Below are 27,367 nucleotides of genomic sequence, written 5' to 3' on the forward strand. Positions count from 1 at the left end.
GATATTAAATACATAATGAGTTAATGTTATGTCTGCCAGGACTAAAACAAAACAAAACAAAAGGAAAGGAAAGGAAAGGAAAGAAAAAAAAATGCCCAGAAGTAACCCTAACCTGGATGTAACTCACTTTCCACTTCAAATTAATAGCGATGTACCTCCACTATCGTTATTCATGTCATAAGTACTAATAAAGTAAATATCTTTAACTAACACACTTTATGCAAAACATTTAAACTACAACATTTAACTATGATACCATGGTGTTTAAAAGGGCAAAAATCAGTTTAAACAAATAAAAATGGTATACAGACTGTCAGAAACATATCACATATAACATATATAATAGTTTTACAGAGAAAAATGTATAAGCCTAACAGGGGATTGTCAATATGTCATAGGCCCTGGTACCTTTGGGGCTAACAAACCAGAGGAACTACTTAATTAAATGCATGATTAAATAAAAGAAAATTAATTTCCTTCTTGTTATAAAGAAAGTCTGAAGACACGAAATGGCATTTCATTTCATCCTGAAAATATAACTAAAATAAATTTAGTATTTACCTCATATGATTAAAACTCCATCCAACACTTTAGAAGCCCAAGCAGCTCATGATACAGTGATACAGCCTTCCCGTGGCACTCTTCAATTTCTGTAAATATAAGGAAGGTGAAAGAGTGCATTTAGAGCCAATATGTCTCTTTGTAAAATGATACTGATTAGCTATGAAATGTTTATAATCACTCTGCAATGCCTTTTAAAAAGTACCTCCCTACATGTAGCTGTTATCAGTTTTAAATGCACAATATAGCAATGAAAATTATGTCATCCGAGACTTTCAAGGCACTAAAATAGACTACAGCTTATAATACACCACAAAAAAGTAAATAAGACCACTCAATTGCATGTTATTTTACTGCGAGAGGCTGTTATACTGTGAAAACTAAGGCATTTGTAATTTAAATTATATTGACATGACCAAAATAAATATTTTTCTAGTCATAATGCTGAGTTACATGTAGTAGAGGGCATCATCTTATTGTTTAGTTTTTACCACTGACTTCTTTACGAGGCTTTAGCAAGTATTCTTACTTCATATCCCTAATTTTCCTGGAAAAGATTCATATAATGTGAGAAATGACTGTCATTCACTTGATACATTGATAAGCAATAGGTAGGCATTTAAGTGTATTCTGCTTCTAGATAACACACACTATATACAGAAAAAAAAAAAAAACACAATAGCTCAAACTTTCACAACCTGTTTCAATGATTTGTAGGCGAAACTTTTTAATCATATTTTCTCCTATCTACTTGCTAAAAGAGAAATACAGTGATAGGCTAGATATATAGGTACTTAGCTGCAGTCCAATGCTGCTTCTCCATTCTCAAACACATACTATTTAGGTAGAACAGGGAATGTTTTACATTCCTCTCCTACATCTCCCTCACAATGATAAGCCTTATTCATGTACTGTTAAATTCAGGCACAAATTTCAATGTATCAGTACCATGGACATCTGCCCCCTACCCTCCAAACCCTTTCTGAAAATCTCTAATCCAGTAGGTGACAAAGATCAGGATAGGAACAGAGATGGTGGGGAAATGGTACTCCTAACTGAGAAGTATAATTTGTCCAGGTACCTGTAGCACATTAGAACAGAAATAAATGAGCATCTTCTAAATACATTACAAGAGTGACCAAAAGAACAGTGACCAAAAAGAAGGGCTGAATTCATACAAATTACATCACCAACTCAATTTTCCTAAATGCTACTATTGAAAACCACATAGGCATATTTAGTACCTATAGATATAAAGACATATATATTCATATATAACATAGATGGATAGATAGATAAAAAAATGGATAAGCTAGATCCCTCAGTATGTGCTTCTTTGTATCTTTTGTCAGTTACTGGGTATTAGAACTTTGAAGAAAAGATGCTTTCTAGCCAAATAAATTCTGTACAGTAAGTAATATGTCCCATTAAATTCTAGAGAGAGATAAGAAACTACATTTACATTAGGGAGAAACAAACTATAAAGGAAAGCATTGACCACTTTTGGCAGGAAAGAAAGTATTCTAAAATTCAGAATAGTAGGAAACTAGCCAGGCAAATGGTAAAATACCAAGGAAGGCTGCATAACATTTTATGAATGTCTAGACATTTTGCACAACTATCCTCCTTTCCAGAGAACGCGTCAACTAATCCAATACCTCATCACCTTCTAACTCTGTATTCACAATTGTGTGCCTTGTTTTCATTGTTACTTATAATTCTACAGTAAACAACCCAAACTATTATTGAAGGCTCACTGTGACAAGTGCCATGATAGATGTTTTCATATGCCCATCTCATTTAATCAATAAGATATATGCAGTGTCACACTTTGCAGACAGTAGCCATTGTCTTCTACACCATATGTCTCAGCATAAAAATTGTAAACTGAAAAAAAAAAATCCTAATTTGGAAGTTGCCTGTTCTATAAAAGAAAGTGCTCTTTCCAACAGACTTAGGGATAATTCAGTCTGTTTCACTTGTTTGGAAAGTTGACTAGATCCAAATAAAATCTTAATATTGTAACCATTTAATTATTTCTCAATTCAAAGGTATTTAAGAAATGACTAAAACACTTAAAAAAATGTTGGGAAGTTGTTTCATCCCCTTTCATCTCTGTCTTGATTGGCTATTACTGGATAAAAAAAATTTGATGACTCTCAGGAAAAAGTTCTGATAAAATATTTCTGAGTTAAAAAAAATATCTCTTCACTATTAACAAAGCTATAATACAGTTCTTCACGACTAGCTTTTATACCAAGAAAATCTCAAAACCCACTTTCCCACAAAATTCTTCTTCTAACTTTGGTTCTGATCTCTTTGAATTGTTGTTTTAAACCTTCTTAGACATAATCAATGAAAATATCCTGCTGATGCTTTTTAGAAAATTACTGCTATCCTATTCCTCGGGGGAAAAAAAAAAGAATCTTAAGACTCTTACAGCAAAAAATGATGTTAGCCACTTAGAGTTCACAACCCTTACAACCACCATTTAATGTAGATTTGAGGATAAAATTATAAAAGAACAGTGTGCATACCAAATCCTCTTGAGTTGCTTTTTTTCCTGCTTTCTTAGGAATATTCATTTCATCTTTTAATGTCTTCTAGCTTACAACTCATCTTAGCAAACACTTTGACAGCATTTGTGTTTATCCTTTGGTTTGCTTCCCTAATACCAGAGCAGAGGTATCATATATTACTTAAGAACTGAACCTCCAGAGTCATTTTGAATCATGGATCAATCCTAGTTTCTTCTGACACAGATATTGTTCCTTTTATAAGATATTGAAAAATATATTGAATGATGTTGTTCAACAATTCTTTTATTCACTATACATTTATTGAATAAATGCCTTGGGAAGGGATTAAGACTGAGGCGGAAAACAGGACAAGTTGCTGGCCTGGAAAAAAAAAAAAACATAGATATCAAACTACTATTTCAGATACACTAGGAAGTCTCCTTTTATTGCCTGCATACCTCAATTTTATATAGGAGAATTTGTATCACATTCTAATGTGATAACTGTGTGCCAGGTACCCTACACCTTGTCTATTAACTCATGAGGTCATGATTCTTATAAGACACCTGGACTCAGAATTCAATAGCACATCTCCCTACCTTATTTAGCTAATAAGTAACAGAGCCGTGGTTTAAACCTTGTGGTTTCTGATCCCAGAACTCAAGGTTGTTCTTGTTTGTTGGTTTGTTTTAACTCAGTCTGAATTTTTCCACAATCACGGATTTCTCTGACAAAGTTGATGGAAGGCTGGTAATGAGATGATTATAAGGACAACTCCACTTAAGTTCTTCCTCTGGGAAAGGGGCAAGATAGCAGAATCCAGCCCCATCCAGTGATGTTTTCACAAAAGACATTCCAACTAGCTGTGCACAGTCTCTGTATCTTATCATCACTGCCTGAGCCCTCTACAGAAGGCATATAGAGAAAAAAGGGATGTGGGAAATGGGGAAAAAAATACAAATCAGGAAGGACAGAGGGACAGGGAGATGGGTGTAATGTGTTTGCCTAGGGAAATAGACACCTGGTTGCTGCTGCTGACGATCCATAGGTAGAAGGTCAGATCTGCACTGGATGAGTCAATTCCTAAGCCAGACAGAGTTCTATTTCTGCAAAAGCACCATATCATATTCAGGACTATTCCCAAAATGTGTTCCTTTATAATAGTTTAGCCTAAGTAGTATTTGGAGAATTTTGAAAGAAAAATCTACAGTAAAGATTATGAAGTAGAGGGTAGACTCCTGAGAAATAGGTTCTCCTCAGTGAAAGTTTATGACTCAATCACCCATAAAATAATGTTATTCTAAAAGGACCCATAAAATGATCTGGCCCCAAGTCATATTTGAACACATCAGGAAGTAGAGATCCAGAGGGACTGAGTGAGTTGCTTAACGCGAGCTGAGCTGAACCTAGGTTTCCTGATCCTGTAATGAGTATTCTCTGACTCATTTCATCCTCAAAGGACACTGTTGCCAATACTTGAGCACAGTGGTTATATTCAGCCCCTTCCTGCAGTGACTGAAACCTGAGGCTGTCTGCTGCCCAGGAAAGGAGAGGTGTGACCCTTTGTAAAGAAATGGCCCTGAACTCATCATGGTCCCCCTCATCTGAGCACTGGAACATCATTACCACCCTGGAAGCGACCAATGTGGGTGGAAAGGAGCTCACAAAACCCAACGAACACCGACCTTTCCTGAGCCTGTCTCACATTCATTGGCCTATGTCTTACTTGCATGTCGGTGGCCTTGTCAAATCTTTGCTTTAATTTTTCACTTCTTGCAAAGTAACTTATCAATGAAAGAAGCATAACCAAAGTCTGGACGCAATTTTCATAGGTCATCTTTTAGGCTTTTTACATAGTTCTTATTAATACAGGATATTGCTTAGGGATCTTGGGGAGGTTTTAATTTACTTTCCTGAAACTTTTCTTTACATCATTATTCATTTTGCCAGGTGCTTTTATAAGACAGTTTCACTATTATGGATATAATTCTATAGTCATGAGTCTATACTTCGTGTCCTCAGAAATATGATTTGAAATTAATAAAGCATTAGGGAAATGTGTTCATTCTATACACATTGCCATATATTTACAATAATTTGTAAAGGATGTATGGAACTATGTTAATTATAAATATTGCTAAGTTTTGAGAATACTTAATAATAGGAAATGATCGTGTTAAATAATATGTCGAATTTTTGTATCAAAACTTAATATTGAAAAGTGATTCTATTTCTAAAGCAGATCAGTGTTTATTATTTTAAAAACACAGGAATTGAAAAAAAGTAAATTTTAATTAAAGCTATGGTAAGAGATCTTTGAACTAAAGGTAGCAAAACACATATTCTCTGATGTAAATTATTCAGTTAATAGGTAGAGTGATGAAAATTGGAAAACAGCTAAAAAGAATGATTCCGAGTATTCCCACCACCACTTCTTGAGATAATAACAGAAAGAACCCATCCCTATGACAAGATATACTAGAATCTATTTCTGATATCTTCCTTTTGTAACTGATGATTACATTTTACTTTTTTTTCAATTATGAAACCAGAAATGACCTAGATATAGTAGTTATTCAAACCCCAAGAATATAGGCAGCGTTGAATTCAAACATCCTCAATCCCCATTGTCTCACTTTTAAAAATAGGTCTTCTGAAAAAGGGTCTGGTTTGCTCCAATATTTATACCATTTAATTATATATGTCCTAATGCTCTACCCCAAACTTTCCCCACTACGTTACCATTCTTCATGTTAAGTCAATAAGACTTAATATGCTTCTTCATATTAAGTCGGTAAGACTTAATATGCTGTTATCATTCTTATTACTGTCCATTGAATCTAAAGGCCAAAAGAAATTTCTGAGGTCATACAATCTCTCTTCAGGTTTCAGAGATTATCACTAAAGCAAGACAAATGGGCTTACATAAAATTTTAGCCATGATTTGTATGCCAGCCCTGACCCTGTGAAGTACATACCAATCGCTAGATGGGCACATCTTCAACATCTGTCTGGTTTGGCACTGTGACCCTTCTACTAAAAATGCCCTCTCACTGTTTCTTCATGGAAAGATCCTAAGCATTTTTTTTCCTTAAGTCAGGCTTTCTAAGTCCTCCAACCCCAAACAATAAGAATGTTGTCCGTTCCCTCCTTTATTCCCCTAAGCAATTTGAGGCCTCTATTATTACACTTTTATTGTATTTGTTTATATAATATTGAGCTGTTAATCCCTAAACTGTAACTTACTATGCTTCTGTCTCAGCATCTACCACATAACCAGTGCTCAATAATTGTCTGCTGATGAAATAATTGTTCATAATGTAGTTATACAACCGAAAAGTCAGATGTAGAATGCAATCAAGCTTTATAAAGGAAGTCTTGTCATTCAGTCATTCAGCATCTGCTATGTAGCAAGCATGTCAACTCCCTTCTGCTTGCTGTACAGATCGTATGGAAGAATCTAACTGTGCTATCACATAGAAGACGCTCATCCAGTATTAACGTATTTCCTTCTTTCCTTTTCGCTCTCTTTGCAGCCATTCCTCACATGTGTTCAAATAACACATTTGCTATTACGTATTCATACTCTTTTTTTATTTTTTTTAACGTTTATTTATTTTTGAGACAGAGACAGAGCATGAATGGGGGAGGGGCAGAGAGAGAGGGAGACACAGAATCAGAAGCAGGCTCCAGGCTCTGAGCCATCAGCCCAGAGCCCGACGCTGGGCTCAAACTCACGGACCGCGAGACCGCGACCTGAGCTGAAGTCGGACGCTTAACCGACTGAGCCACCCAGGCGCCCTGTACTCATACTCTTTAAATACATATAATGATGTATTAAACTTTTGCTTCTTTTCTTTCAATTTTTTGTCCTTTACATTTTTAAATTTCATTAATTTAAATTTAATTTTATTTTTAAGTGTTTATTTATTTTCAGAGAGAGAGAGAGAGAGAGAGAGAGAGAGAGAGAGAGAGAATGAGTGGGAGAAGGGCAGAGAGAGAGAATCAAAAGCAGTCTCTGCACTGTTAGCACAGAGCCCAACACAGGGCTTGATCCCACGAACCATGAGATCATGACCTGAGTAGTCAGATGCTTAACCAATTGAGCCACCCAGGTACCCCTAAGGTTTTGTTTTTGTTTCTTTTTAATTCCAGTATAGTTAACACACAGTGTGTCTTCTACATTGTTAAACCAACTTCTGTACCCCTTAAGTTATTTTATTCCTCTCTTATGCATAGAATAAATTTAAAAAATAGCTAATTTCAGCCGACATAAAGTTCTTCAAAGTTTATCTTTTTCACTCTTGCATCACCATTATCTTTAATCTGGCTCTTTTAAATATTTTCTGCTCCCTGGCTCTCACAAGTTCTCATCTAAAAAGGGACAAGACTCTCAGAAAGTAATTCACAGCAATGTGCAAATGATGGAAGTGTGGCTCCTTACTGGTATTTTTTTTTCTTTTCTCTTTTTAAAAGGGACCTGCTACTAGTAATACCAGTAATCAAATGACATGAATCCCTGACATCTGTGGCACCTGGTGGAGGACAGGTAGTAGGTACAATGATTAAGAGAATAACTGTTAGGCTCAGATAGACATGAGTTTGAATCTCAGGCCTACCACTTACTGCTGTGTAGTTTAGGCAAGATACTTAACGTCTGTGAGTCATAAAGTTTTCATATTCATATGAGGAATTATACTATCAAATAGGCATTAATTTATGCAAAGTCTAAGCACAGTGTTTGGTAAATAGTAAGTGTTCACTGATGGCTTTATTTATTAATTACCATTACAATAACATAGAAATTGATATCCTTTCCAGAACAATTTTTAGTTACCATTAAGTAAATTTCTGTTTTTATAAGAATTATATGACATGAGAAAGATCTGTGATCCTGACTTTCCTTCCATTTAAGGCTTTTATTTCAAATCTATTAGATTTTTCTGTTTTGCTATCATATATCCTATGTCTCTCATAACTGATCTTCATATAGACCTTCCATTACTTCTAAGTTTTAGTCATTTTGGAGAATGACCCCCTTGTCTTTGAACCCCCCTTGCCTTAGAACTCCTTAAAGTGAGTTTTGTATTTTCCCATTCACTTGCATTCTAAGTTGGAGATCCCAAAGATGCTTTACAAATTTGGTGACAAATTATCTAGCTATTTATTTTTATATATTGTGTGAGTGTGTGTGTGTATGTAGGTGTACAAGTCTACACATACAGATTTCCTTACCATTCCTCAATTCTGTTATGACCACTCACACTGTTACCTGTAGAGTCAATACTAAAAGTCATGCCTACATTCTAGAATTCATCAGCTTGGGGGTTGTGAACCTGCATGATAAAGTTTTATCTATACACATGCATGTAATTTGACCACGGGGGAGGGGATGCAAAGAGATAATCAATAACCAAAAGTTCTAGTTGTATAATTTGGACAGTTTTATAGCAGCTTAATTCTCTTTCCTTCTGCCATTTTGTTGCACTGTATGGAGAAAAAATTGGTAAAATTAATCAGGCCCCAAGATCTGGTAATTGGATATTACATGTAAAGATCCGCAAGCCTTATATCTTCTTGATATAATTGATGAAGACATTCTAAGTACAATGTAAGTCTCTGTGCTAAGTGTAATATAATGCAAATACTTGACCAGATGATTTTGTAAGAGCAATATCCATTTTTCAAAATTAAACAACTGACATTTTAAATGCCCAAAGGCTTTGGTACTGTACATATTATTGATTAAACCGACATTTTAAAATTACTATAGTGCAAAAGAGCTCATTAAAATAGAAAACTAAATTTTTTTTGGCTTTTAAGAGCTCGAAATTGGCCTGAACACTAATAGTGCAAATGTTTGGCTAAAGTACCAGGTGGAAAATTTGTATCAATATTCAAAGGTCCTCAAATAACATTTAATTTCATAAGAGTACAATCATGGGACTGTTTTCAAACTACATAGATATATAAACAGCATGGAAAACACCTGTTCATTAATCTTGGACTATGCTTTTTATCCATAATGAACAGTTAACTTCTAGACCTAATCCTATACTTTACCACCCTCTACAGACAATAACAAACCTCAAAATGCAGTTTCACACCCATTGAACATTTTTGTCTGATAAGTTATGCTTGCTGGAATATTCATTTCAGTCTGTTCATTTTTCTTGGCTTAGATTTTAACAGAACAGATTTTAATAATCATTTCCAGTGATATGAATGTCTAAAGATCCACAGACCACTGAGGATCTAATTTTAAAACAGTGAAATTCATGTTGAATATATGAAAAAGATACCTTTAAAACATGTGTCATTTCAAATCCTGTGTTGCACTCATAGTTATAATTCATCTTAACAGAGGTGAGTCATTACACTACTTTTCCAGGTATCTACATTATTGGCCATATTCAAGGGAGGAAAAGTAGGCAAGATGACCAAGAAATGCACCTGGACAATGATGAAAAAAATAAAATTTGATTAAGAGGAATCATTATAACCCACAAAGTATCCATGGAAGGTGGGTAACCATCCAGGTTAGGAAACACTGACTTATTTATACACTAGACAACAGGTCAACTCATATTTAAAGCCATGCTGGCCTTTATATAGAGGAGAATTATGAATGATATTGTACTAGAGAAGGAGCATTTTTGAAATTCTTATACTACTCCCTTTAATAAGGTAGGGCTTAATTTTCACTATAACTAAGATTGGCCTCAAGTTAATTTTCACTGTTATGTTTGAATTTTCAAATGATAATCCTAAATAGCCAGATCAAGTGAAATTCCTTGTCATTTTTAAAATGCTACAGGCAGAAATTATGAGAAACAGAGGCTATCGTGAATACTATGCTGGAAGCTCTTCTGTCATAAGTCTTGTCAAAAAAAAAAGAAATTTGTTCATCATACAGTTCTCCTCACTATTCATTTGAGTGAACATATGTAGGTCATTCATTCTCTCCTTCTCTCCTTCTCTCTCTCTTGCTCCCACATCTGTCTTACTCTATAATGTGCCTGTTATGCAATCTATCACATTAATCTTTGCACCCTCTTTGCAGATACACACTCAATAAATCCATGCAGGCTCAAACTAAATACAACTATGGTGTATTTTTGTTTATTCTGGCTTGTTTGTTTTAGTAGAAACATACAAGGTATGGCTTTTGTTCAATATTTTGATGCCGATTCTATTTTCTGACTTCCTGAAACAGAGTTGTACAATAACATAGTTTCATTGTAATAAGATATAATGATTATGCCAAAAGCCATAAAACGAAAAGCTGCCATGTTACAGTTATTAGCATGGACTCAGTGAATGGGAAAAAGGAGAAAGATGTGTCAGCTGCATTAAGCATGGAAAAAAGTAAAAGGTTTAAAATCTTGTAAAAAAAAAAAAATCAGTTAACTTTGAACAAGCTCCTGAAATTCTGAACCCAAACCTTCTCCTTTAAAACAGTTGTATGCTCATTCCTATAATTACACATATGGTAAAAATTGAACCTTCACATACATACTCACTGCAAATACAGTAAACACTGGAAAGCAGAAATACATTACCTCTGGCAGAGTGTCTCACAATGACCCTATTAAACTCCTTTAAGGATTCACTTTATGATCTCAGCTCATTAGTTCCCTAAATAGCATTTGTTGTGACAAAAGGGAGCACTTACAAGGGAAGACTTCTCAGTCAAACATGCACTGAGCCAAGAACAAGCTCAGAAGTTATCAAAACAAAGCTTCACAGGGGCGCCTGGGTGGCGCAGTCGGTTAAGCGTCCGACTTCAGCCAGGTCACGATCTCGCGGTCCGTGAGTTCGAGCCCCGCGTCAGGCTCTGGGCTGATGGCTCGGAGCCTGGAGCCTGTTTCCGATTCTGTGTCTCCCTCTCTCTCTGCCCCTCCCCCGTTCATGCTCTGTCTCTCTCTGTCCCAAAAATAAATGAAAACGTTGAAAAAAAAAAATTTAAAAAAAAAAAAAAAAAAAAAAAAAAAAAAAACAAAGCTTCACAAGTTTGAAATAAATTAGCTTGCTTGGGCACAAACTGAATAATTTGCCTGCGTTTTTTCAGAGCCTAAACATAATCTATTCGCCTCAGGCTTTTTCTAGACCTAAAATCTCATGCTGTCAACATTATCTGTAACCACACTCCTTTCAATAGAGAAGTGTCACTGCTTCAGGTGACATGGTTTCATTAAGAGAAATTGCCCGAGGAAGGATGCAGGTGTATCTGCCATTCAAAAGCCCAAAAGGTATGTTCCTCATTTAAAAATAAACTCATTTAAACAATGAGAACTAATTACCACATTAATTTATTGTCAACACAACTAAGTATAGACAGGCAGACATAATAACATATGTGTAAACTACTAAGCAAGCAGAATGGAAAGGAAACAACTGTGAGTTACCTTTATGCTACTGCATGAGTACTCACATAAGCCATGTTTTAGGTTCTGTCTTGTCATTTCATCAATATTATATATATACACATATCTGTGCCCATACATTCTCATAATGCTTCCTCTGCTTTTCTTTATCCCCTGAGCTCATTTTGATTTCTCCATGTGTATGGTGGACAGACTCTAGGGTGGCCCCCATGATCCTCCTCTGATGGTGTTTATGCCCTTACAAAATCCCCTTTCCTTGATTGTGAATTGGAGTTGTGATTTGAGTCTAACTGACACAGTATGGCAAAAGTGAGGGAATGTCATGTCTCTTCCATGATTGTAAGAGGACTCTGTCTTATAGCAGACTTTCTCTAGTCTGGTCCTTGCTATCTTGAGAAGTATGCAGTTCTTTTTTTTTTTTTTTTAATTCAAGCTAGTTAATACACAGTGAAGTCTTAGTTTCAGGAGTGGAACCCAGTGATTCATCCCTTACATTAACAACACCCAATGCTCATCCCAACAGGTGCTCCCTTAATGCCCATCACACATTTAGCCCATCTCCCCACACACCTCCCGTCTAGCAACCCCAAGTTTGTTCTCTGTATTTAAGAGTCTCTTATGGTTTTCCTCCCTCTCTGTTTTTATCTTATTTTTCTTTCCCTTCCCCTATGTTCATCTGTTGTGCTTCTAAAATTTAACATATAAGTGAAATCATATATTTATCTTTCTCAGATGAGTGCGCCATTCCATTAGGGAAGCCCTAACAGTAAAGAACTGTGGATAGTGTTTAGAAAACATTGACAGGCTTTTAGGAGCTGAAGACAATTAACAGAGGTGTAAGTTGGCCTTTAGTTACAGGGGGCAAAAAGCCAGGATTCTTGGTCCTACAACTACAAGAAATGAATCTGCCAACCAACTGAGAGAGCGTGGATATGGATCTTCCCCTGAGCAGAGAATCCATCTAGTCTGAGCCCAGACTCCTGACTCACAGAAAATGTGAGATAAGAATGTATGTTGTGTTGTTTTAAACTGTTGAATTTGTGTTGATTTGTTATGTAGCCATAGAAAATGTATATAATGTATGTTAAGACAGTATGGCACAGGGTTAGTAGTACCACCATCTACCCACTGTTCACCCTAGATTGTTTTCTCCAACTTTCCTCCCTCAGTCAATTAACCATCAGACCCATTTCTCTGAAGTATCACTTGATTATTTTTATCCGTTGATCCCTACCTACTCTCATTGCCTTAAGACAGGCCTCCATCATTTCCCACCTGGAAAAAATGTTGGCTTTTGTTTCTAGAGCATTTTCTTTTCTTTTCATGAATAGTTTTGCAAATATTTTTCAAAGTTGTTTCTAGAGGAGCTCTTATCAAAAGTAAACATAGGAAGATAGAGATGCTTTGTCTTTTATATTTCTATCTCTTTCATTGGTTTACACAAATCATCCTATACAATTCCCACCTCCCCGGCAAATTCCTCTATCTTCCAGTCTATATTCCTCCTTCACTCCTCCTGACAATGGACCTTTCAGATACCTCACAGCCCTTCACATTCTATCAGGCCAACTCACTCCCAAGGGTCGATCAAAAGACCATACTAGCTTAATTCTATTTACATTTTAACAGAAACCCATACAGGCACACTGCCATCACATGGTATTTTTCAGACGTATCTTGCCAATGGAACCATTATTGCAAATAAAAGTAAACAAACAAAAAAAATGTTTAATATATAGAACAGATAAAAGCGGGTTCAATGTAGATGGTGCTGTGGAGGGACAGGTGGGTAGGGTGTGTAGAAACCTGGTGCAGAGCTGGCTCAGTCTCTACTAAACACATACTATGTCAGCCCGGCAGCATACATGAGGAAACACAGGGCTCAGAGCAAGACAATTTGAAAACCATTTAGGGGAACCTAGGTGGCTCAGTCGGTTAAGCCTCCGAGTTTGGTGCAGGTCATGATCTCATGGCTCATGAGTTCCAGCCCCATGAGTTCCAGCCCCATGAGTTCCAGCCTCACGTCAGGCTCTGTGCTGACAGTTGGGAGCTTGGAGCCTGCTTCGGATTCTGTGTCTCCCTCTCTCTCTGCCCCTCCTTCGCTCATGCTCTTTCTCTCTCAAAAATAAACATTTAAAAAAATTGAAAACCACTTTTTTAAAGCAAAATTCCAATGATTCTCAAGAGAGACTGGTAGACATTCTTGATGGAATCAGGTCATTTTGCCAAAAATTTAATTCACAAGATGCCAGTTCATCCTTAAATTCTTTACATTCTCAAATCGCATAAAAAGCCAATGTATTAATTTCAACAACTTTGATCATTTTCATGATAGCTAATCCTGGGGTAAAGCTGATTTGTGAAAACAAAAGTATTCATGAGATTTAGGCTTTTTCATTCTTTCCCATGTCACAGTAAATGCACTTGAGGCTATCTCTGACCTTTACTACATTGGATCAAAAATTGACTTTTTTCTCCCTATAGCCTCTATCCTCCATGTGCAAGCAAAATTTTATGTCTTAATCACTGATAGAATGCTTTGCTTAGCCTCCCTATTGTATCCGTACAGAACAGGGGCAGGGGAGCTGTTTCTTAAAAAGAAGCAGCACATCTATATACTAAAAAATTTAAAAGAATAACCATCTCATATCTAACTGATCTTGGGAATCTTGGCTAACTTGTACCCAACATTTATATAATGAATGTGCATATTATGTCATGAAGGTGATTCATGTCTCCGTGTGGAGTTTTAGCAAAGAGGATTTTAAAAGCTTGCATAATAATACAGATGAATCTGGCTACTACCATTGCAATAGATTATTGTTACTTAATGACACTAGTAGTATCAACAGCTAGAATTTATTGAATTTACTGTTTGTCAGAGCAAAGTTAAAGACTATATATAATGTGGTTTACCAAGAAAACATATAATTTGTTGTTAACTCCATCTAATAATTTAGGAAAATGATACTAAAATGAATGAGGAAACTTCAAGGCAGAAACTTCTAGTAAGTCCTAGAGATGGGGTCTGATCTTAGCTCTCATCATCTGCAATACCTGTTTTCTGTGTTACTGGCTTAATTTTGGGTTGTAATGGAATACCATACCCAAAATTTAAATGAATGATTATTCATAGTAAATGATATTTGCACTGTGATATCCTCATATCGATTTCTAGGTTTAAGCACCAAGATGGGGCACCTGGGTGGCTCAGTCAGTTAAGCATCTGACTCCTTTGTTTTGGCTCAGGTCATGATCAGGTCAGATCAGGTTTGTGAGTTCCAGCCCCACACCTGGCTCCGTGCTTACAGCATGGAGCCTGCTTAAGATTCTCTCTCTCCCTTTCTCTCTCTCTGCCCCTCCCCCTCTCATTCTTTCTGCCTCTCTCTCAAAAACAAATAAATAAACCTAAACACAATTTTTTAAGCACCAAGAACCTTAATGATGTTATTTGCTTTAGGAGGAAAAAAATGCAAATTACTGTACAGTTCTGTTTTGCTGCTAAAATAATCCCAAACTTTACTACATAGCTCAAGGAGAAATAATGTTTAAAGCCAATATATTCTAACACCTAAAATTTGGTACCATTTCTCACTTTTATCTCTGTAATGGATAGTTTATTCATTTAATAATTTATCCATTAAATATTTATTACATTCCTACCATTGATCAGGTACTTTACTATGCACTCAAGATGAAGGCCATCACTGTAGTGACCCAGATCTGGCAATGGACAGTGAAAATGTAATAATTATTCTACCACAGATGTATACAAGTTCAAATGGAAGCACAAAGAGAAGCATCCTTAAGTCAGTTGGCTAAGGTCGAGTCTCATTCCAGAGTTAACCTTTGATTGTGATGATATCCTTCTTATCAAGCTTACTCTGAACTCTTATCTTGGAGTTAAGGTCTTTTTCAAAGCATGGCTCTGAAGTGTTAGGCAAGTCTAATATCATGTCCTTCTAGAACTTGCAAAAATAAATACTGTGGTTTGAAAAGGCTGGTAGGATTGTGGATAGAATATATTTCTCCTTTAGAAATGTATTCCTAATTTTTTAAATTTGTTTTCTTTTGGGGAGAGGGGTAGGGGGAGAGGGACAGAGAGAGAGGGGAACAGAGAATCCAAAGTGGGCTCTGTGCTGACAGCAGTGAGCCAGACATGGGCTTGAACTCATGAGCCATGAGATCATGACCTGAGCCAAAGTCAGACACTCAACCAACTGAGCCACCCAGGTACTCCAAGAAATTTTTCTTATAATTTCCAATATACTTTTTATTTATCTGAATCAATGCTTTGATAAGCTTCCTTCTCATCACCTTGGTGATAGCACCTCCACCTGGGTAAAATGTACTCTCCCTATATATATCCTATTAAAAGGTGGTACTTACCCAATTTATTCTTTTACACTAACCAAATCAGTATCCATGTGCCTACTGACATTCTGAGTATATTATAAAATGACAATTGGTAAAAAAATGAGATTATTTTGGTTTCTAGCTATAACTTTTGTAGCCCAGTTAAAAGTCTGACACAAGGCAATTTATAATTGAACATGTGGTTTTCCAAAAGATCGGATGTTTGGATATAGAACTCATTTTTTTCCATTAAAGATTGCAATTCAAGATTATGTTCCCAAACCAGTCTTTTAACCTAATATATGAACTCAAAAATGGTACATGAGTATTAATAGTAAAGACTTGTATTCTGTCTCCTGGGTCCCATATGATTCAGGAAGAAGAATAAGGAAAAATATCCTTTACAATTCCTTGTGCACAGTTCTTTCTATGGGTAAATATTTGAATATCTGAATTATTATTTTAGCACCTTATTATTTCTTTTCTGTATATGGATTCATATTTTCAGTAAATTCACTCATTACTATACCTCAAATGGTCTTCCCTGTATCCCAAAGGACTTCCTGATGAAAATAATGCCTATAACAATCACACGATGCTCATTTATACTATCTAAATCTTTGCATATATACCAATTCCTGTAGTCCTCACAGCAACCCTATGGAGTAGATATTATCCCAATTAAAAAATAAAATTAGGAATCCAAGGCACAAGAAATTAAATAACATGACCACAACGACACAATTAGTAAGGGAAGACAGAACTAGAATCTAGACCCAGGCAGTCCAGCTCTAGATACCATACATTAACCATTTTTTCATATATTAACCGTGTTGGGGTGTAGGGATGAGGAATGGAAAGGCAAGGGTAGCCAAGGCCTTATGTGAATCATGTGTGAGTTGGCTTCTTATCTACCAGAGATAGGAAATAAGTCACTTTCATAGATGCTTTTAAAACTACAATTTCTCATTACATGAGACGACAGTATCTCTAAATGTGTTTTCATGGTTTTATCCTTCCTGAGACTCTTATGCAACTTGTGAAATTGACTGTATGTGAACTGTACCCATTGAACTGTCAGCACACTTCATGTGCTCCAAATCCTGATACAGAAAATCAGTATTACTATAAAAGAACAGAGCAAAGGCATTTCAAATTTGTCACGATGGTCTTGATAATGAAGAGAGCTATCCATAACTGGCAGGCTTATCTCAGAGCAAACCCTATTAAAACAGATGTCACCGAGTTCTCAACAACAATTATTACATTCATTCTTACGTTGCTTCATTAAGCAATAAATATATGAAAAAATGTTCAACTTCATTAAATGTCAAATAAATGAAACTTTTAATTGATATATACATCATATGGGCATAATGTTTTATATAATGATAACATTCAGCTTGTGCAAAGGGATGGGAAAAAAAGGACTCATACACCCTCTTGATAAAAAATCTATATCCAAACCTAGATCTACATACCTATTTCACAGATAAAACTTTATATCCATATAGATGAGAATCTATATCTTCTTACAGGACACTTTGCTAATAGCTATTAACTTTTTTTAAAAGATTATAACTAGTGGAAGCCTGTGTGGCTTGGTTGGTTAACCATCTGACTTAGGCTCAGGTCGTGATCTCATGGTTCATGAGTTTGAGCCCCACGTTGGGCTCTGCACTGACAGACTTAAAAAACTTAAAAACAATAAAAGGTTATAACTAGCAATTCCACTTCAAGTAATGTAGTTTAGGAAAACATCAACAGAAATGCACTGATAAATAGGTAGATGGATAGATGGAAGGCAAAAAAAAATCATGATAGAAATATATTTTCAATGGTTTACGGTAGTATTTTTGGGAAACAGCCTAAGTGTCTGTCAGTGAGTGAACAATTAAGTAGATGGTAGTACTTCCGTACAATAAAGTATGATAAAGTCTCCAATACTGTTGAGTGAACACAGCAAATTGCAGAATATGCACAGAGTATAAAAAATATATATATCTGTTAAAGAAAAACCATCTGGAGAATGAGAGCATATTATTTTAGAATACATATACTTTTGAATTATTTGATTTTTTACAATTAAAAGTATATAAAGTTAGACACATGAGACTAATGTAACATTGTGTGTCAACTATACTCAAATAAAAAAAGTAAAAAAAAAAAAAACACATAGATAAAAGTATAACTTGACCAGTTAAAATGGTTTTTTGAAAGTCACATATTTTGGTTTGATGCATGAGCTACTGGATGCATTTTGATAAAAATAATAGTATTTTTGAAGTGCTATTAGGATTGATTTTCTTTCCACTAATTTTCCTTTACATTATGTGTATTGTAATGTCCTAAGAGAAACAAACAAAAAACAAAACACTTGATAACAGCTTTATTATTATTATCAGTTATTATTATTTTCTTTTTTTCTTCCTTGTGAGCCTATCAATTTCTTTTTCTTTTCTTTTTTTTTTTTTAATTTTTTTTCAACGTTTATTTATTTTTGGGACAGAGAGAGACAGAGCATGAACGGGGGAGGGGCAGAGAGAGAGGGAGACACAGAATCGGAAACAGGCTCCAGGCTCCGAGCCATCAGCCCAGAGCCTGACGCGGGGCTCGAACTCACGGACCGTGAGATCGTGACCTGGCTGAAGTCGGACGCTTAACCGACTGCGCCACCCAGGTGCCCCTCAATTTCTTTTTCTTTGCATCACACAAACCATTAACTTCCTTTGATACCAGCTTCTTTTTCTTTAGTTGTTGGTTCTTTTCGAAGCTATTCTAAGCTACCGAAATTTTTCTCTATCCTTCTGCTCTCAGTTGGCTATTAAAACAACACTTTGACACCAAATTAATTGTAACAAATACACATACTATGATTCTCCACTACCCATTTCATTTTCCCTGCCTGGTCTGATGCCCCCCAGTCTGGGGACAGCCTTCTTTACATTGTTTGTAGTGAATGAAAACGTGGTAACAACAGGTAATTGCACTGATTTCCATTATGCCAAAATGGGCTTATCTAAAGTTACACACGAATAAGATTTGCAAAAGTAAAAACAAATTTACTAAATGTGGAAGAGCCTTTTACATGCATTCCAAACCTGCAGTTAACTTCTGAAATTAAAAATCTCCAACACAGCCTCAAGTTGATTTACTGTTTTGCTTACCAATGAATGAATGAATTCATTTCTCAGCACCTAATAGGAATTAGGAAAACTTGGGTGATAACACATTTATAAAGTCTGTTTTCAGTAAGCTTCCACTCTAATAGAAGGTAAGTCAAGTTAATAGAAGGATTAAGAGTGTCCATATAGAAGCAGACATGAGTTTTTGCTGGAAGTTCAGACCAGGGAATTATTATTGCAAGCAAGTGAAATTCAAAGATGCTCGATAAGTTGCAGGAAGCTAGACACCTTTAATACCATATGAAAAAGCTACTTAATTAATTAAATGTCGAGCTTCATTGAAAAGGAATTAAGATGAGCTAAGGTGGCTGAAATTTGTCCTGTCAGAAACAATAGAGACTCCGCATTGTAAAAGTGACATGATCTAAATTTTTATTCCTTAGCGTGATGACTTTGTTTCTATTATTTCCATAGCTAGTGAGTGTCTGATATTATATTACTGCTATTTTCTTCTTCTCCTCCTCCTGCTCCTCTTCCTCCTCCTTCTCCTCCCTCCTCCTCCTTCTCCTCCTCATCATCATTACTATCATCATTAACTTAGTTTATTCTCAATGGAATCCAAAAAGTAATCCACATAATCTCCATACTTAATCTCCAAGAATTCAGAAGTGAGATGTCATATTCTTTCAAAATTTTGTGAATAATATATTATTTTTCTCTATTCAAGTAGATTCTTATTCTTGGGCTGATTAGAACGCCATATGAACTCACAAGGCAACTAGAGTAGAAATTAAATTTAAAACCAGAAACCTTGATGTAAGATAATGATCCCTAGTTCTGACCTCATTTCTTCTTCTTCCTGGTGTTCTGTCTAGACATGCTTCCTATTAACTCACTTTGTCACAGTACCCCAGCATTTCTGGTCAGCATATCTTCTTGAAACCTGTTAGGCATCTTTCACACTTACGGTACTGAGTATAACTTCTGAAAATAGAATTTTACTCTACACAATAAAACCTACTTTGGAAAAAAATCATTGTACTTACTACTTAGAATATTTTTTCAAATTTTGTTATGAAGAATTCTAGAGTTTTAAGAGTTATTAAAAATTGGTACCACCTCTTTCCAAATTATAGTTCATTTCATTTCCAAAAGTTCAGGTATTTGTTACAAAAGAAAAGAAAAGAAAAGAAAAGAAAAGAAAAGAAAAGAAAAGAAAAGAAAAGAAAGAAAGAAAGAAAGAAAGAAAGAAAGAAAGAGGGAGAGAGGAAGGAAGGAAGGTAGATCTAAGTTGCTATCTTGGAAAAAGTGCTGTGAAACACATTTGCCTGTTTGTAACTGAAGTAGAAATACTATTAAGGGAAATAGGGGTAGCATGTCTAATAAAAGATGTGTTAAGGAGTCACATTTCATTGTCACTATAACTCTTGATAATCTTTTTGTTAAGTGGAATCTATATCATCAAGTAAACTATAAAAGCTAATCAGTTCTAAAACCCCAGGACATTTCTTATTGCTGCAATACTTTGCAATATTTCTCTGGCTTTACATAAAATACAATATTATTTATAATTAAAAAAGCATACAACTTTTTGTCTAGCTCATCTCATAGTTTGGCTGTAACAGCCTAAGCTTAAAAAATACACATGAAATTTGGACACAAAATTCTGTCAAAACTAGTTACTGATTGAATAACTACTGAAAATTGACAACTGGAGAAATATCTTACACAATGGTGGCTGTATTTATGAACTACTTAGAACTTAGAAAAGTAACTTATAAGCTGATATATCTGCAATGCCAAAAAGACACGATATATACAACCTATGTGGACATTTTTTTGAAGATTAAGCTTCATGAAAATCTGAGATGTTAGTGACATAAATTCTGGCTCTCCCATGCTTTTTATACCTGATTAAAATTTTCTCAATGATATTTGTATCACGGTTATTTTATTTCATGATAAACACATTTATAATAAGTCACATATATTTAGTAAGCTACTAGCATAAGTCCCTTGTACATCTCTAAATCAGGATTCTGTTATTCAAAAAAAAAGTCATACTTTTTCAATGGAACTAGAGATCCCAAAGGCTAATGTAGTACGAAATGTTTAACGCTATTCAGCTTGTTCTCAATTCGGTGACATCTTCCCCAAATCTGAGCTCAAGTCCTTCAGAGTTGTGTTTTGTTAAGTTACAGGTCTGAATATTTAGTAACATATTGATATCCTCCAGATCAAGTTCTTTGGCCAACTCCCCCAGGCCCTATGCTTTCTTTAAAAATAGACTTCATTTTTTTAGAGTACTTTGAGGCGCACAAAAAAACTGTGTGGCAAATATGGAGAATTCCCATACACTCGTTGTCTACTACTCACACCCCCCCAGAGTCTAGCAATATCCTGCACCAGACTGGCACAATTGTTACAATCAATAAACCTCCACAGACATATAATCATCACACAAAGTCCAAATGTTCATTAAATTGCACTCTCGATGTTGTGCATTCCCGTGATTGTGTGGAGTTTGCCATATGTATTTTATTATAGCTGATTCAAGCCCACTTTCAAATAACACTATAACATTTTACAGGTAGTACCTTATAATAACAAAACATCCCTAATTCCTCCCCTGTATCATTTATGTCATTAATTTCACTTACATATATCAAGTACATTTTTGTTATATTTATTTTGGAAAAACAAAACAAAACAAAATTTGTCATCTGTTAGGTCAATTAAGAAAAAAAAAGAAAGAAACGAAAGTTCTTATTTTTTTAATTTGTTTTTAAGTTTATTTATTCATTTAGAGAGAGACAGAGAGAGCAAGCAGGGAAGGGGCAGAAAGAGAGGGGGAGAGAGAGAATCCCAAGCAGGCTCTGCACGGTCAGCACAGAGCCCAATGTGGGGCTCGAACTCATGAAAATGCGAGACTATGACCAAGACTATGAGCCGAAACCAAGAGCTGATGCTTAACCAACTGAGACACCCAGGAGCCCCCAAAAGTTCTTATTTTATAAAATCTTTGCTTTCCATCTCTTTGTTTACCGTGTTACCCACCTGTTCTTGCATGTTGTCTACTTTGTCTATTCAAGCCTTTAATCAATCATAGATTTTTAAACTCATGATATGATAATTCCAATATTCTTGCCATATCCGACTCTGGTCCTGATGCTTGCTCAGTTTCTTCAAACCATGTTTTTTCCCCCTTCAGTATGACAGTTTTTTTCTTGATAGTCAGACATCATGTACCAACTATAAGGAACTTCAGTAAACAGGCCTTTAATAATATGGTGGTAAGGTGTGGAGAGAGGGGAAGCATTCTATATCCTGTGACTTTCCTCAGTCTTTCTATATCCTCAGACTAGGCCTGGGACTGTGAACTTCACAACTGCATTTCAGTCCCACTTAACCCCTCTCAGTGAGATAGAATAGCTCGAGTGGGAATTGGTTATTTCACTTTCCCTAGGGCAATTGGGCTTTAATGAAACCCCAATAGTTTAGGCTCTGATAAAACAGTTTTTCTTGAGGACAGGCCTATTTCAAAATGGCTACTTTATCCCTTTCCCTGCCTCAAGCACAAAGGACATTTTCTTAGATCTGTGAGACTGTGCTCCTGTAGGTAAAACTCAGGAAAGTGCGAGGGTCCCTGAATGCCTATACCTCCCTGGAGTTTGTAACTCTCAGCATTGTTCCCACTGAGCCTCCAGTAACTCATCAATTACAGTACAGGTTGGCTGCCCCAGGACTGGATCCTACAGGTTTCTGCGGGTGGGTTGTTTCTCCAGTAACTTTTGATTCACTGAATCCAGCCTGCCTGTCTCTTCAATTTTCTGAGGCAGCACTTTGCCTTGTGACCTCACTTCTCTGACAGATCTAAGAAGAGTCATTAATTTTTCAGTTTGTTCCAAATGTTACATGTTGTTAGGACAGAATAGTGACTTCTAAGCTCTTTAAGTGACTTCATGCCACACTGAAAATGCAAACTCCACCTTTTTTTTATTTCGTTAAAAAAAATTTTTTTAATGTTTATTTATTTTTGAGAGAGAGAGAAAGAGAGAGAGAGAGAGAGAGCAGGGGAGGGGCAGAGAGAGAGGGAAACAGAGGACTAAAGAGACTAGGGATCGAACTCATGAACTGCAAGATTATGACCTGACTCGAAGGTAGCCATTTAATGATCTGAGCCCCCCAGGCACCCTAAACTCTACTTTTTTTTTTTTTCAAACAATAAATATCACTTACAAACCAAGGAAGGGCATAAATATTCTATATACCATTAATGTATGTGTTTATAACCCCATTCTAGGGATTATAATTGTGACTTTCAATATATAATTGTGGCTTTGAAATATAATAGTTCTTCCTAAAGTGTCTCAATGCCAACTAACAGCTTTTTTCTATTGCCTTGTCTGCCATTCTCAAGGTTGGTTTCAAATAGTGCTTCTGAAAACATGAAATGGTCTATAATTGAAAAAGAGAAGAGGTCTAGGGACCATGCAAACAACAAAGGCATTGGAATGATCATCATTCACAAAAGACTCAGGAACATTATCAGGCATAAAAAGTGGTTTTAAAGACAGCTTTTCGTGATCATAATAGTTTTCATACTATAGTACGTCTATATACTATAGTATATAGTATATGAAATACTATAGTATTTCATACTAGGGATGAAGTTATGAGACACAATATGGAAACATAATTAATGTTCCTAAAAATTAGCTTTTGAAAGATTATCCTCTCAGGGAACAACAGTTGGCCTGGCAAAGTAGGTGGCTTCTTTTAAAGTTCTTGGGTACATTTTGGTAAAAGTTTAAGTCAAACTTGTAGAGCTTTAAAACCAGGATGACTCTTCTCTTCAGGATATACATGCTATTCTTTATTTTTTCCCCCAATAGACCAATTTCTTTCACATTGAAATCTGTTGGGGTGTGTAATCCCCTTCCTTCAAGTTCTACAAAAGGTTTCAGAAAACACTGGTGACTCTACTCACCACCCTTGCAGCCTCACACTTCTATATCACATACCTACCATATTTGACTTGGAGCATAAATACTCATAAGATCTACTTTCACTTTGCTTAATCTTTACATTCTCAAACTATCAGCCCTGACACTGGGCCATCCATCAGGACCTTATCTGTCTCTTACTAGAACCTTCCTCTCTAAGCCTCCTCTTATCTTAATTGCTTTTCCAGTCCCTTATCCCAAAACAGACACACCTCCTTCATTCACCTTAACCTTCAAGTTTAGGAATTTCGGGAATGAAAGCCCTACTTAATCACCTCTCCTGGCACTAGGTTAGAATTCTCGATCACACGTTCTTACAGAAACATGCCCCCTTCTTTCAGAATATGTAGCTTGGTTTGCAGTTATTAATTCATACAGTGTGATGATGCTATGAAAAATTAGTAAGTGTGGTGGCTGCTTTTGCCCATGACTGTATCCCTATATCTTTAGCACTTGGTAAAGAATGAGTGATAAATCAGTATTTGTTGAATGAACAAAATAAACATCATTGAGTCTCATAAAATCATTATATGCACCAGCCAATTAACCTAGTGAAGGCCTAATGGAATGGTACATATTGATAGGAGGAAAGAGAGGCACAGCACACAAAATCAATCTTCACAGTTTCCCAAGGTCATTGTTTTTCCACTGACCATAGGTAAATGCATGAATTCCCCTAATAATCCATAACTTCTTTCATATTTTCTCCATCAACCCTCCTGAAATGCACATATTTCTGAGTCTTTCAAAGTTAATTCATATTTTCTTATTCTATCTCCCTGTCTACTCTGGGGAGTTAAAAAAAAAAAAAAACTGAAATAAACTGTAAGGAGCAGTAGGCTTGAAACCGACTCCAGTGAGAGCTAGTCCATTTTTGTCTTGCACTGTCTGCTGCAAATTCCCAAGGGTGGCTCCTAGGTCTTGTAACGATCCCTTCTTCCCACTGTCACTCTTCCCAATCACGAGATGCTGCCTGGTCTGTTTGGAGGCCTAAGACATGAATGAATACCTCAGGGGCCTGTATCAGTATTTATTGTCGAGGTGGTGAAGGGTGGGAGGAAGAAGCAGCATAGTAAAAACCATCTGTGCTAAGAATTATAGAAGCCAGAAAAGGACTAGCAGGGAACCCAGCATCTATCACCACATGGAAGCCCAATTAAAACACACGCATTCGAGAAACAGGATCTTGGCAGAAGATGCCTCAGTGAGAAAATGCCGCAATTCAAATTATACTGAACTTATTCACTATTAAGAAGAACAGAATAAATGGAACTAAAAAGGCAAGAATAAAGACCTAATGAAACATTAAAAGTTTTTTTTAACTTTCCCAATTTCAAGTAAATAAAATTCACATTTCCAACTGGACTAAAAAGAAACATGAATGAAACAAAGATTGGCAGAAGTTACATTATATGACATTAAGAATAACTATTCTCCTTTACAAATAACAAAATAGCATATAATTTGAAGGCTTATGGCCCAGGCATTAATATCTAGTAATATGAAAAGATATATTCTTTAATACACTGAAAAGCACAGAAAGTTACTAAAATACAAGTCTCTAAAAATAAAAATAAGTATGCCTGTTAGTTATGCATCATGTACAATTCAGGGATCCACACAAAAAGCTCCTTTGTTCACCAACTGATGAGCTTTGCATCATGGACTTGATCCTTATAGATGCCTCACCACTGTGACTATTTTTACCTGCCCTTTTTAGTGCTTCTCTTTCTTTATCTACCTAAAAGACATTGCAAGGCTGTGTACAGACTTCTTTGATACCAAATTAGAATTTCTGTTTACTTATAACAGTATCTCAGTGTTAAAAACTTCTTGAGATATCTGTAAGCGTGATTTACTGGCTTTTGAACTTTAGAAATAGGAATATGGTGTATGTTTAGTTCCTACACATTGGGAGAAAAAGTCTTTTATATCTAAGGTCATGTTCCAAGTTTTCCTTCACTAAATTTTCAGAATTTTACTTCAAACAATGCAATATCACAATGAGAGATTATGAATCACTCATATGTAAAGGTTTTTTTTAATAATATCAGGAAGTATTAGTAAATAGTATAAATATAAACATAAATAGTCTTGCCTAGAATAATACTCCATTTATCCAGATGTGGTATATAAGTGAATTTTGCACATAAACAAAACTCTGTTTCATAGTACTAATTACAAACAATATATGCATATTTATAATATATATATAACATATATTTATCTAGTTCTTTACAGAAATATACTCAACATGATATTCAACATGGTTGGTGATTTAGGGTTGTTAAATAAATGTCAATTACTTTACTAGAGATTACTAGAGATTAATATGCCAGTGTTTCTTGAAATGTGAAAGACTATTTGCCTCAGTTATTTAACGGTTAATATATGAATGTACTTTTCAAGTTCCAGAGGCTATATTTTATTATTTTAATCTCATTGACCTCTTTACGAGTGATATAATTTCTCCTTTTTTTTCTAATTATAAAGTACATTCTAGATAATTGAAGATGTTTGATAAGTGGACTCTGAATAAGAAATGTCACACATCTAGCTATTAGATGCCTATATGCCTATATTTACTTCATGTAAGTAAATGATGACATATTTTTCAAGAAGTTTCACTAAAGAAAAAAAGAAGGGCTTAATCAGCACATGAAAAGTTTGTACAAATACTTGTTCAGGAGTTAATAGGAAACTCTTTGGGATGCTTAGCACAGTCTCTTTCTACCTCCTACTAATCATATTAAGTAAAATTGTACTAACCTTTTACATCCCAGCTAAAATAATGCTCCCTTGGGGATAGCTTCCATGAATCCCTCTACTAAATACTGCATCAGTACTAGATTGCAATTTCCAAGCATATATTTGTATGAGTAGATTAATATTTGTCTCCCTCATTAGAACAAAAGCCTCAAGCACTGTTTTACTCACTATTATGTATAGCACCCAGGACAGTGTCTAGACAAAAGGGGTATTAACGGACATGCATGGAGGAAATGAGTGAATAAATACAGTAATGGTGGTTCTGGAGAGAGGGCCTGGAGGAAATACAGTAGGGGAAGGTTTAAGCTCTGCAGACATACAGATCTGAGCTTTAATACCAGCCTCAGCATTTATTACTAGAATGTGTATTTAAATTACCCTTATCTGTGTTCATTTCCCCTACCACTTTGAGTGACAATGATAATGAAATAAAGCAATTTATATGAAATAATCTAGTAGTTATTCAGTGCTTAAGGAAGATTATTAGTTTAATAGCTAATAATCTATGCTTTAGGGCCAAACCTGAGTTTGTAGCACATCCCTGCACTTAAGAGCTGAGTAATCTAGAAGTTATTAATTATCCTTAAGATTCAGTTTCCTCATCTCTAAAATGGTGATAATAGTATCTGCCCAAATTTTTTGAA

At 35.5% G+C, this 27,367-nt stretch overlaps 1 long non-coding RNA gene across 2 annotated transcripts in view; it reads right to left on the bottom strand.

Annotated features, from left to right (window-relative positions):
• Positions 1-558: 558 nt before the first annotated feature.
• LOC147574878 (uncharacterized) overlaps positions 559-27,367 on the bottom strand; it is a 469,068-nt gene continuing 442,259 nt past the window's right edge. For both annotated transcript variants that reach the window (XR_015243595.1, XR_015243596.1), the window contains exon 3: positions 559-650. This is a non-coding gene — a long non-coding RNA (uncharacterized LOC147574878). The remainder of the gene's footprint in view (positions 651-27,367) is intronic.

This window comes from Puma concolor, chromosome D4 (genome assembly GCF_028749965.1).
Source record: "Puma concolor isolate L17-30 chromosome D4, mPumCon1.1.hap2, whole genome shotgun sequence".
NCBI classification, from domain to species: domain Eukaryota; kingdom Metazoa; phylum Chordata; class Mammalia; order Carnivora; family Felidae; genus Puma; species Puma concolor.